Raw genomic sequence first — 11,456 nt, forward strand, 5'->3', positions numbered from 1 at the left:
AACAGCACCCCCTGTAGTGACAAGAATTAAACAAAAAAATTAATAATAATGTTCGGCTATCTCACTAAAACTTCCATAGCAAGGCTGAACAAGTTTATTGGAAACTACTGCCATCAATCAGCACTGTTTGTGTCGTAAATCAAATAGGGGAAATATAAAGAATATGGGGACTAACATGCTGACCAGACCGGACACGTCGCGTGCGCGAGCGTCGCAAAATACATTTAGAAATCCATGTTATTCTAATGAAACAGCAGGGAGCAGGTCTCGAACCCTCGACCTTCTAGCCCGAGGTCCGGCGTGCTATCGACTGTACCGCAAAAGCATGCTCGTGCGGAGTCGATTTCCACGCTTTTAAACCCAGGGTCATTACATTATTCAATTATTGCACCCACACTGCTCGCGCACCAACGAGCGTCTGCGACGCCAAGGGCTAAAATAGAAGTCGTTCCTATTTCTGACGCAGATCTCGCTGAAAGTCATCTCCTCATTGGTTTATAGAAGCAGGTACCCACTGCCATCTCCTCATTAGTTATACCCATGTGATTGAAAGACAAACTTTGTTGCCGGTTGTCGTGGTAATACAATGAAAGTTTAGATGCGATCACCATATACGTTCAAAGATGAAAAAGCCTGGAAGGAGGAGAGATGACTAGAAATGATTCGGTTGGCCGTTTTATGTGTGGATTAATTGTCGGAGTAGAGGTCCTTGTGCATTTCAGGTAAAATAACAACTCAATGTTTATATCCCAGGACAAATTAGCTAGCAACAGCAAGCTAGCTAAATAGGACAAATTAACGTTAGCTAGCAAGTGCAAGCTAACTAGCTAAATTTCCATACATGTTTAATGCTTTTCGACCTGTCCCCAAATTAATGTCATTGGTTCAGAGTTTGTTTTGATATTTTAACCTGCGTGTTGTGAGCGCGTTTGGTGTGGGGGGGCAAAATAAATTTATGCACGATAGCGCACGATGGCGCACGCGCGCAGCCGGTTTGGGTTCCGTGTAATGTTTGCGCAACAGCTTCCTCAGCGCTTGACATGCAAAGCTAAATGTAAATGTAAAAATTCTTAGTAAGCATAGGAGGTATATGAAACCTTAGCATACCCAACTCCATATTTGGGCTCTACAGAATGAGAAATTACATTGAGACAATTGTTAAAATACTTGGGTGATTTTGCTATATGATCATACTTTAGTCCTGATGCCATATAGTGTGACTAAAGGCAGCACAGCAGCGCACAATGAATACAGGAGTATTATTCAATTGACAACAGTCTGTTTTCTGATGATAAACACTCCCATCTATTCATGCTCATTTTGCATTATTGATGAAGAGCAACAGATCACTCTGTGTTGGAGTTTAGCATCCACTGTCATTTGATTACACAACACCAACCGTAAGCTTTGGGATGCTTGCCATTTGGTGAGAAGGCAGCCTCTGAACGTGATCATGTGAAATATGTTACAGAAGTATGAGACAGTAGAATGCTGACAATTTAGAAAAACGAGTGTCTTTATTTTACTAATAAATCCATATCGCAGATTGATAACACATATAAAACACTACATGGGGGAAATGTCCGTGTGTCGCTAGACCATAGTCATTATTTTCCTTTATTATCCACCCAGGAAAAGAAGCTACAGCGAGCCTCAGGATTGGATGCATGGCCCTGAGGGCGGTTACACACAAAGAACTGTCTGCCAAAGTTTGGCCCCGCCTTGACTGCGCTGCGTGAACGGAGTTCCCCATGTACCTCACAGGGGGGCGATAGGGACGACCCACGCAGGACTGTCTTCCAGAACCGCCCCAGTGACACCTTCTTGGAACATGTGAATTTAGAATTTGAAGTCAGGGCCTCCTCTTTCTCCTGCTTCTGACTACTACAACACCCGATGTCACAGGAAGGCCAAAAAGATCATCAAGGACAACAACCACCCGAGCCACTGCCTGTTCACCCCACTATCATCCAGAAGGCGAGGTCAGTACAGGTGCATCAAAGCTGGGACCGAGAGACTGAAAAACAGCTTCTATCTCAAGGCCATCAGACTGTTAAACAGCCATCACTAACATTGCGTGGCTGCTGCCAACCTACTGACTCAAATCTCAAGCCACTTTAATAATTACAAATTGGATGTAATAAATGTATCACTAGTCACTTAAAAAATGTAACTTTATATAATGTTTACATACCCTACATTACTCATCTCATATGTATATGCTGTACTGTATACCATCTACTGCATCTTGCCTATGCCGTTCGGCCATCCATATATTTATATGTATTCTATATGTATTCTTGTATTCTTTATGTATTCTTGTATTTATATGTATTCTTATTATTCTTATTATTCATATTCTTATTCATTCCTTTACACTTGTGTATAAGGTAGTTGTTGTGAAATTGTTAGATTACTTGTTAGATATTACTGCATGGTCGGAACTAGAAGGACAAGCATTTCGCTACTCTCGCATTAAAATCTGCTAACCATGTGTATGTGACCAATAACATTTGATTTGATTTGACACTGACCCCTTTCACTTGAACTCCCTGGGGGTTCCCTGGTTGGGGTCACAAGTGTGGATTTGGGCTTGAAAAAGGCTAACAGGCTGCCTTGAGGCTTTGGGCCAGCCTTTAGTGTCTTACTCTTTTTGGGACAAATGACTCCTGCTAACGTCCTCTTCTTTCCAGAGCTTGTCCCTGCTCTCAGTGGATTCAGGTACTCTCAGGTCTCCCCAGCCTCCTGAGATACTGGTAGTGGGTCCTTGCACCCAACCCAAGTCCCCCTGCATATGGCCTACTCACCTCCCAGCTTCCAAAATGGCTTCAGCCCGATACTGAAGCAGCTTGTAAAACTGCAGTTCGAACAGTTTCCATTCAGGCTTTTCTGGGTCAGCTCGTGGGATAACCATAACTGTTTCATGTCAGTCTTCACACCTGTGAAAAAGCAAGTGGGCACACACACAGAAAGAAACACTCAGATCACATGAGAAACACATGATGGCTTTTCAGTACAACAACAAGTAAGCAATTGAAACTTTCCATTACAATATTTCTTAAAATATAGAAAGTCATGGGACAAATCATATGATAAAAGTATTTTTTCTCCCCTGTGCTGTGTGAGAACAGCCCTTCCCTCATTGTCCAGGACATGCTGCTCCTCACTGGAGAACTCTCCCTGGTCTCCATAGCATTCAACGGTCATCTTGTGGTTGGTGGTCAGCAGGCCGGTCAGGCCCTCCTCTGCTGCAAATGGGGTGGCACTGTCTTTGCAGTAAGTATCAACTCCTATTTAATAAACCAATTAAGAAGGTACATTTTATGAGTGTGTACAGTGGCAAGAAAAAGTATGTGAACCCTTTGGAAATACTTGGATTTCTGCATAAATTGATCATACAATTTGATCTGATCGTCATCTAGAGCTTGTTCATTTCTATGCCTAAGTAGGCTACTGTAGCCTACCATGTTATACAATAAATGTGGAGAATGATACATTTGCATCTGTTGGCCATCAACTAGCCTGTTAATTTCTATGCCTATGCAGGCTACTGTTGCCTACCATTTTATACAAAAAATATGTTGAAATGACGATATCACTGGAGTCATTGCAAATCAATTTGTGCCACACTTGTGTTGACTACCTGGAGCTTGCAAACTGATTTAATAAATTGCCTATAACTTCAGTTTGTTGTTGTTGTAGTGTTGTGATATTATGCAAGTATTAATGGGCATGTTTAGCAGTGGTGGAAAAAGTACTAAATTGTCATATTTGAGTAAAAGTAAAGATACCTTAATAGAAATTGACTCAAGTAAAAGTGAAAGTCACCCAGTAAAATACAATTTGAGTATAAGTCTAAAAGTATTTGGTATTAAATATACTTAAGTATCAAAAGTAAATGGAATTGATAAAATGTACTTAACTATCAAAAGTAAAAGTATAAACCGTTTTAAAGTCCTTATATTAAGCACAATTTTCTAGTTTTGTTGTTGTTGACGGATAGCCAGGGGCATACTCCAACACATAATTGCAAACAAAGCATTGTGTTTAGTGAGCCTGCCAGATCAGAGGCAGTAGAGATGACCAGGGATGTTCTCTTGATAAGTGTGTGAATTGGACCATTTTCATGTCAAAATGTAACGAGTACTTTTGGGTGTCTGGGAGGATGTATGGAGTAAAAAGTACATTATTTTCTTTAGGAATGTAGTAAAGTAAAAGTAAAAGTTGGCAAAAATATAAATAGTAAAGTACAGATACCCCAAAAATGTTAAGTATTTTTACTTAAGTACTTTACACCACTGATGTTTAGTTAATGAAATTGGAAGTTATCGATTGTGATCATGGTCACAGTTCTATCACAATTGCTGATCAGCTGTTAGAATGCATTAGATTGATCTTTTTTTAAAGTGTTTTATATAACCTTTATTTAACTAGGCAAGTCAGTTAAGAACAAATTCTTATTTACAATGACGGCCTACGCCGGCCAAACCCGGACGACGCTGGGCCAATTGTGTACCACCCTATGGGACTCCCAATCACGGCCGGATGTGATGCAGCCTGGATTCGAACCAGGGACTGCAGTGAAGCTTAGACCGCTGCCCCACTCAGTGTTACAAACAGTCAGATTAGGCTACAGGTTAAATAATAAATAAACACTGGCTGTTGTTGACAAGCATAGGCCTATTCAGTTCATATCTATATTATTAACATTTGATTTAGTTATTTAAATTACGACCCCATCCTCTGTAGCCTATTCCAGCAGGCTATTGTGCAACGAAAGCACTTCTTACCACGAAATCGCTTCGCTATTCTTGTTGAATGTCAATTTGAACTAAACAAGCTGCTAAATCGTTAAACGTACATCTTGCCTAGGCTATTGTGTGGTCTATCTGAAATTAGATGTAGGCCTATGAGAGGCTATAGGCTACCTGCATCTAGCTAACCAAACCATGGCAAAGTTTAATTACAATCATAAACCCAGATTTTAGTCAGTAGGCCTAGCCTATGCCTATTGAAATGACAAGTCAATCTCCCAAATAGGCCATTTATAACGTCTTAACATCTGGCACGTAGTAAACATTCGTTTTTTAAAGTTTAATAAAGGAGAATTATATTTTTTCTTGTAACATATTCAAATTAGTTTATTAGTCACATTAGCTCACAATAATTATTCATTTGATGGAAAAACGAATTCCTTAATTCGGTTGATACTGTTATGGAAAAATGGTTTATTGGCTAAATGTGGCAACTCCCCCCTTGCTGCAAAAAGTTTTAGTTTTGATTTGATTTGATTCGTTTTCAGACCTTGTTGGCTGGTTATGAATAGTCATTGGTCTAGAAATGTTTGCTAGACCCGGCAACCGTGGATGAAAACGACTGAATCTGGGTTTGCGTGATCCTGAAGATCAACACTTTGGAAAGTAATGAATGATCCCAACCGCTGCGTCCACGACTGAAGCTGAAATAGGAGATATAACCTTCAATACGAGTTATAAACTTCAACAACAGCAGTCCTCTCACACAGCAGGTCTCCTTTCACAGACAAACACAGAATGACAGATACAGAGCTAATGTTAAATTGCCAGAGTTCAAACTGAAGTAGAGAAGTCATGTCACATGTATTGTACAATCGCACATTTATGATATTAGTTTATGTTACATTATCAAGCTAGCCTGAGTGCCAGTCTGTTTTTACTATAATGCCTTACAAGTCCTTGTCACTCATTGGCATGCTGTAAACGCTGCGTGTAACACATCCGGTGTCAGGATAAATAAAATGCAAGGTCTGCTAACTTTCTTTAATTATGTTTAATTACCGCAAACAATGAATGGCAAATGCAATTTTCGTATATACGGGTTCGCTGTTTCACCGCGCAGGATGAACAGAGAACTGTGGAATGTACTCAAATAGTAGTTTTTATACTATGACAATTTTATTCTCAACGTGTCCAGTTGGCCTATCACAGTAGAGGCTGGGCGTGGTTTAGACTTTGCCCCCCTTTGTCCACATCTGGTTGCTGGGTAGATTAGCTCCGTCTTGGGTCTGTCGATTCTACACTAAAACAGTTCCTAATATGGTATTGTCCAGTATTCTAAACTCTTGGTTGGTCTAGAGAGCTGCAACCCTCCCCTCTCCAGACTGTCCACAGCTTTTATGGCCTGTGTTGGTCATTCCTTACACCTACACACACTATACAGAGGGGGTTGTGCGTGCATGTGTGTAACAAAACAATATTCCTCTTCAACCAATATGCTAACAGGCTATTATGCATAAACATAAATCCTAACAATGCCAAACATGTTTAGCTTGACAAGAGCCTTTTTAATTCCAGCTTTGAGACCTTATGTCATTAATGTTCCAAGTGACAATCTTTAATCATGGTTTTACAGCACTCTTGACAAACTTTTCACGCATTTTTACATTTTGCATTACAACATGTGTAATTGAAAATGCAGCCTGCAAAAACGTGAGGATTGGATAACAAGGAAGTAAAGTACGTATATGTATGGCAGAAAAAAACTTGATACCAAGAAACCCTAAATCTGAAAACGCCCCTAATTGCCGTCTGCAATTACATCCTTCTCGTCATTTTGGACTTTTATTCGACATTTCGAAAATATTTTTGCTCAAAGTAAAAATAAAAAACGATTCTCAAATCGGGTGCACCGTAGCTATCTAATTCCACATTCCAAACGTTGTGATCCTCGACGTAGGGGGCAGTCTTTCACTGCTCTGGCCTTCGAACACACCGACTGTGTCTTTGCGTTTCGATACACCAGAAGTACATTCATTTCCAATGGAACGCTGCGTTTTGCCTTGCAGCATTGCGTTGCAGAGGCAGTTGCCGGGCATTCTGTGTGGTGCATACGTTCGATTTATCGAACCTATGCATCAAATTGTATGCGTAGACTTACTTGACAGAAAGTAGCAAAATGTGAATGTTTAATTTTTGTTGCACACATATCCAGTAATATATCCACATCCACAAATTAATTGTGAGAGCCTATAATATAATTTCCCTCAAATGCAGTTTTGGAGCGAAATGCAATAATACATTTTCAAGATAGCAGCGTAGGCTCTTTCAACAATGAGGAAGATGGTCTTGATCGCGCTATTGGGTCGGGACCAGCCCCGCCGAAAGCGCAGGTCTGTGTGGTTCCAGAGATGGTTCAAGTCCCGAAAGCAGGCAGGGAAGTTCCACCGTCTCATTCAAGAGCTTCGAATGTTTGGAGAGGAATTCCGAAGTTACTTTCGTCTGGACCGAAGCCAGTTCGATCACCTGCTCCAGATGGTTGGAGCCAGGATCGCCCGGATGGATACCAACTACCAGGAGTCCATCAGCCCAGTTGAACGCCTGGTGATTTGTCTCCGGTAAGCTACATTCTAGTACATTTTTAAAGCCTTTGATACCATAATTGATTGATACATTGTTTTTATGTGCAACCTAGCTAGCTAAAGGGCTCTCTAGTTAATAGTCCCTATTTGATATCAGATGTACTTTTACAGAATGTTCATTAGGACTATAACTTTTCCCAACGTTGGTTTATAGTCCTTTTTTAATTATGCAATGTTACCAAATGAAAATAAAGTTGAGGTGCCTTCTGCCCTGATGAAGGTAGGCTAGTCTTCTCCAGGACCCATTGTTGTTCAAGACAGTTACAGTCATTCATTACATTCTTATTGGACTCACATACACTCTTAGAGAAAAAGGTTCCAAAAGTGTCCTTCTGCTTTCCCCATAGGATAACCATTTTTGGTTCCAGGTATAACCCTTTGGGGAAAATGTTATACATGGAACCCAATAGGGTTCTACTTGGAACCAAAAAGGGATCTCCTATGGGGACAGCCGGAGAACCCTTTTAAGTCGATAGTACCATTCTTTCTAAGAGTAGAGTTGGCCTGGGCTACAGTTTATTGATATAGTCATAGACTGAATTGTAGTGTTTCAAGGCATTGTTAATGATGGTTGATGAGTATTACAATATAATAAACTGTAATGAGATAGATATATGAGTAGATATAGTATGTGGGTGGAATTCAAGTTACACGCAATATTGATAATTATTTTGAATTATATTTTAGATTCTTGGCGACAGGGGACTCCTACAGGACCATTGGATTCAGCTTCCGAGTTGGACGGTCCACGGTGGCAGGCATTGTTCCCTCTGTGGCACAAGCCATTTGGGACTGTCTGGTTGGTGAGAATACATGCCTGTCCCCAAGGAGGAATGGAGAGGTGGAATTTCCCCAACTGCCTTGGCTCCATTGACGGGAAACATGTAGTAATCCAGGCTCCACCGTGCTCAGGTTCGCAATTCTACAACTACAATGGTACATATTCAGTTGTACTCTTGGCTGTAGTAGATGCCATCTACTGTTTCCGTGTTGTCGATGTTGGTGCTTACAGCAAGGGAAGTGATGGCGGGACCCTCCGGGACTCTGCCTTCGGCCAGGCACTTCAGGATGGCACCCTGGAGATTCCACCACCTGCATCACTCCCTGGAGCTGAAGGCCTGGGACCTGTTCCCCACGTCTTCGTCGGCGACGAGGCCTTCCCTTTAAGACCCAACCTCATGAGGCCCTACGCTGGACGCCAGCTGCCATTGCCAAAGCCTGTAAGGATCTTTAACAAACGATTGTCCAGGGCAAGGTTAGTTGTTGAATGCACCTTTGGGATTCTGGCAGCCCGGTGGAGAATGTATTGGAGAGTGCTTGGTCTCAGCCCCTCAAATGTCAATGCCTGCGTGAAGGCCACATGTGTTCTCTATAACTACCTGCAGAGGTCATTCCAGGAGCCGCTCCGGATGGAGATGGGCACGCCAAATGGTCACCTACCTGATGTCACCAGGGCAGGTGCCAACAACGCCCCCAGACAGGCACTCCAGGTGAGGGAGAAGCTGACCACCTACTTCTCATCGCCAGCAGGTGAAGTCCCATGGCAGTATGCCGTGGAGTGAAACTGCTCTTTTAAGAGGCCCCTAACACAAAGGTTATTTTAAGAACCATCCACCATTGTCCATAAAGTTGCATTTTCCCCCCAGATTACTTTATGTATCATTGTCTCTCTTCATTTGAAAGCTATATTTAAGTGACATTTGGGAGTAAAGACCACACCTTAAAACCCCTTCCCTCTCCCATTAACGTCAGTATGGCATGGTACATCAGGTGAGCGGGAGCACTAATTAAGGTTATACGACATACTATACATACTAATATATACGACATAGTATGATAACAAAGGGAAAGGGTAACCTAGGGTCCATACAAATAGTACAGCTTACCACCATGTTCACTGGCCTGACAAAATACAGGTGGGAAAAAAACGAATTAGGAAGAGAATGTGTTTTTACTTTCATCAAGAAATAAGCAGATTAAGTCTAAATGAGATATTAATAAACAACTGACTATGAAAACATAATTTAATAAGTATTCAAGTACAGGAAAGAACATGACAGGTATGTGTGTTGTAAAAATGTTTTAAAAAATAGAACTATTTAAAGAGGTGTGTGTGTAAAAAAATAAATAAAATGAATGTGTAGCCTGTAATCTGTAAGAGAACAACAAGAGCATGTATTTTTGGCACAACTGCAGACCGATACAGGGACTACTCATAAAGCCTAGACGTAGTAGGGGAACTTCAGACATGGCCATAAAGAGAGAGGGCAGGGCACTGGAGATCTGAGGCACAGAGAGGAGTGGAGGAGAGGTGTGTGTCTCTGGGAAAAATAAAATAATGTGTAGCCATAACACAGCTAAACAAACAAATGGCCCCTGGACGTCATGGACCAGTCGATGGAACATAACTTCACAAACAGTTTCAACACCCTGGTTTTCAAGTGGTTTTAAATGAAAGAAATATATTCACCTTTAGTCTCGTAAGAGACCAACAAGAGCATCTGTGAATTATCCGGTGTATGAGTTTCAATTCTGTCAATTCAGAAATCTATGTAACACTAATAATGAATGCTATCCTAAGACTTTAGAAACAAATGACTTTATGAATTGACTGAATTTAAACGTAACTGACGTGTGTGAAAAGAAAGGTACAATGAGGGAGGTCAAAACAACACCCAGACAACTCCTCTTCCTGTACTTCCTGTCCTTCCTGTGAGCTGGTCGGCTAAATTGACTCCATTTCTGAAAGGGAAGAGGAAAAACAACACATACAAGCTTAACATAATATGACACCATAAAAGGTGAGATTTATGTTAACTAAATACTGCTTGTATAGTGTAGTTAGTGGCATAAATATAGTAACAGTGTGGTAAAGTTGGTAATACTTGCTGTTTACTCATGGAATGTTGTATTTCAGATCAAAAGATGAATGTGACAGGCAAATATTTAGACAGCAAACTGTTGTTTTAGGATATTTTCTAACCCAGAAACAACAGCTATACATTTGCCTTATATTAATACTTTGATCTGAAATACCAATTAACCTACATGAGTATACTGTAAAAATGACCTACTTTACTTTACTTCACTGTCGCAACACTTATGACACTACCTGTGATGAAAAAAAACGTACCCTTGAACTTGTCATCGAAAAGCAGCTGATACATTTTAACCTTGACTGCTGCTTTTCTTTGCTGAGGCAGCCTCTTCAGGGTTGGCACCAGGCTCATGGCAAAGAGGGTCTCTTCATCCTCCTTCCTGTGAGCATCTGGTTGGGCTGCATCCCTCTCGACGGCCTGGAGGAGCCTCTGCTGAAATGAGTTGAGTGGATCTGGGGGCTGGTACCTCCGATGACGCCTGGTGTGACGTTATTCCTCTTCGTTTCTCTCTTTCTCTCCACGGCCACATCCTGTTCAACGAGGTCCTCAGTGGTCACTTCTGTGAGGTTCATAATAATCTCAGGTGGTCCAAGATCCAGAGGTGCTTCCTCCATTTCATCATCTTCCATGGCTGCACCGGTGGTGGTCATACTCGTGGATGATGTAGACGTTGTAGAGGGTCTCGCTGCACCGGTGGAGGCAATGGTCGCACTTGTAGGTGACGTTGAGGGTCTTGATGCACCGGTGGCGACAACACTTGTGGATGACGTAGTAGAGGGTCTGGCTGTAAAATTGCCACTCGTTGCCCTAGGCACAATAAATGGATCCAGAAAAGAAAGAATGTGGCAGAAGCGCCAAGGCTGCTGGCCTGAAGCTGCTGACCCAGACCTCTTCTTATCTTTCTCTGCCCTTCTCTCTCTCTGATACCTGTCCCTGAGTCCTCTCCACTTCCTCCTACAGTCCTCTTCTACATAGACATGAACATGATAAGCCAAACCATTACCTAGCATAACTATAGTTATTAGATAGCTATCATGGACATGTCACCGACTGTACACATAGACACACACACACACACACACACACACACGGTTATCTGACCAAATGATCAGGGGTACAGTAATATCTACCATTTCTATGACTATTTATCTAGCATACACTCACACTCTTTCAAACATGAT

The 11,456-nt window shown here is 41.5% G+C and overlaps 2 long non-coding RNA genes and 1 pseudogene across 2 annotated transcripts; 1 reads left to right on the top strand and 2 right to left on the bottom strand.

Annotated features, from left to right (window-relative positions):
• Positions 1-1,607: 1,607 nt before the first annotated feature.
• Positions 1,608-6,792, bottom strand: LOC139541841 (DNA-(apurinic or apyrimidinic site) endonuclease 2-like; annotated as a pseudogene).
• Positions 6,793-6,925: 133 nt separating this feature from the next.
• LOC139542487 (uncharacterized) lies at positions 6,926-9,046 on the top strand. The gene is made up of 2 exons (XR_011668508.1): positions 6,926-7,372; positions 8,084-9,046. It is a non-coding gene; the product is annotated as an uncharacterized lncRNA (long non-coding RNA).
• Positions 9,047-9,402: 356 nt separating this feature from the next.
• LOC139542486 (uncharacterized) lies at positions 9,403-11,393 on the bottom strand. Its single transcript, XR_011668507.1, has 2 exons — positions 10,530-11,393; positions 9,403-10,138 (listed from the first exon to the last, which is right to left on the bottom strand). It is a non-coding gene; the product is annotated as an uncharacterized lncRNA (long non-coding RNA).
• Positions 11,394-11,456: the final 63 nt, after the last annotated feature.

This window comes from Salvelinus alpinus, chromosome 17 (genome assembly GCF_045679555.1).
Source record: "Salvelinus alpinus chromosome 17, SLU_Salpinus.1, whole genome shotgun sequence".
In the NCBI taxonomy this organism is placed as follows: domain Eukaryota; kingdom Metazoa; phylum Chordata; class Actinopteri; order Salmoniformes; family Salmonidae; genus Salvelinus; species Salvelinus alpinus.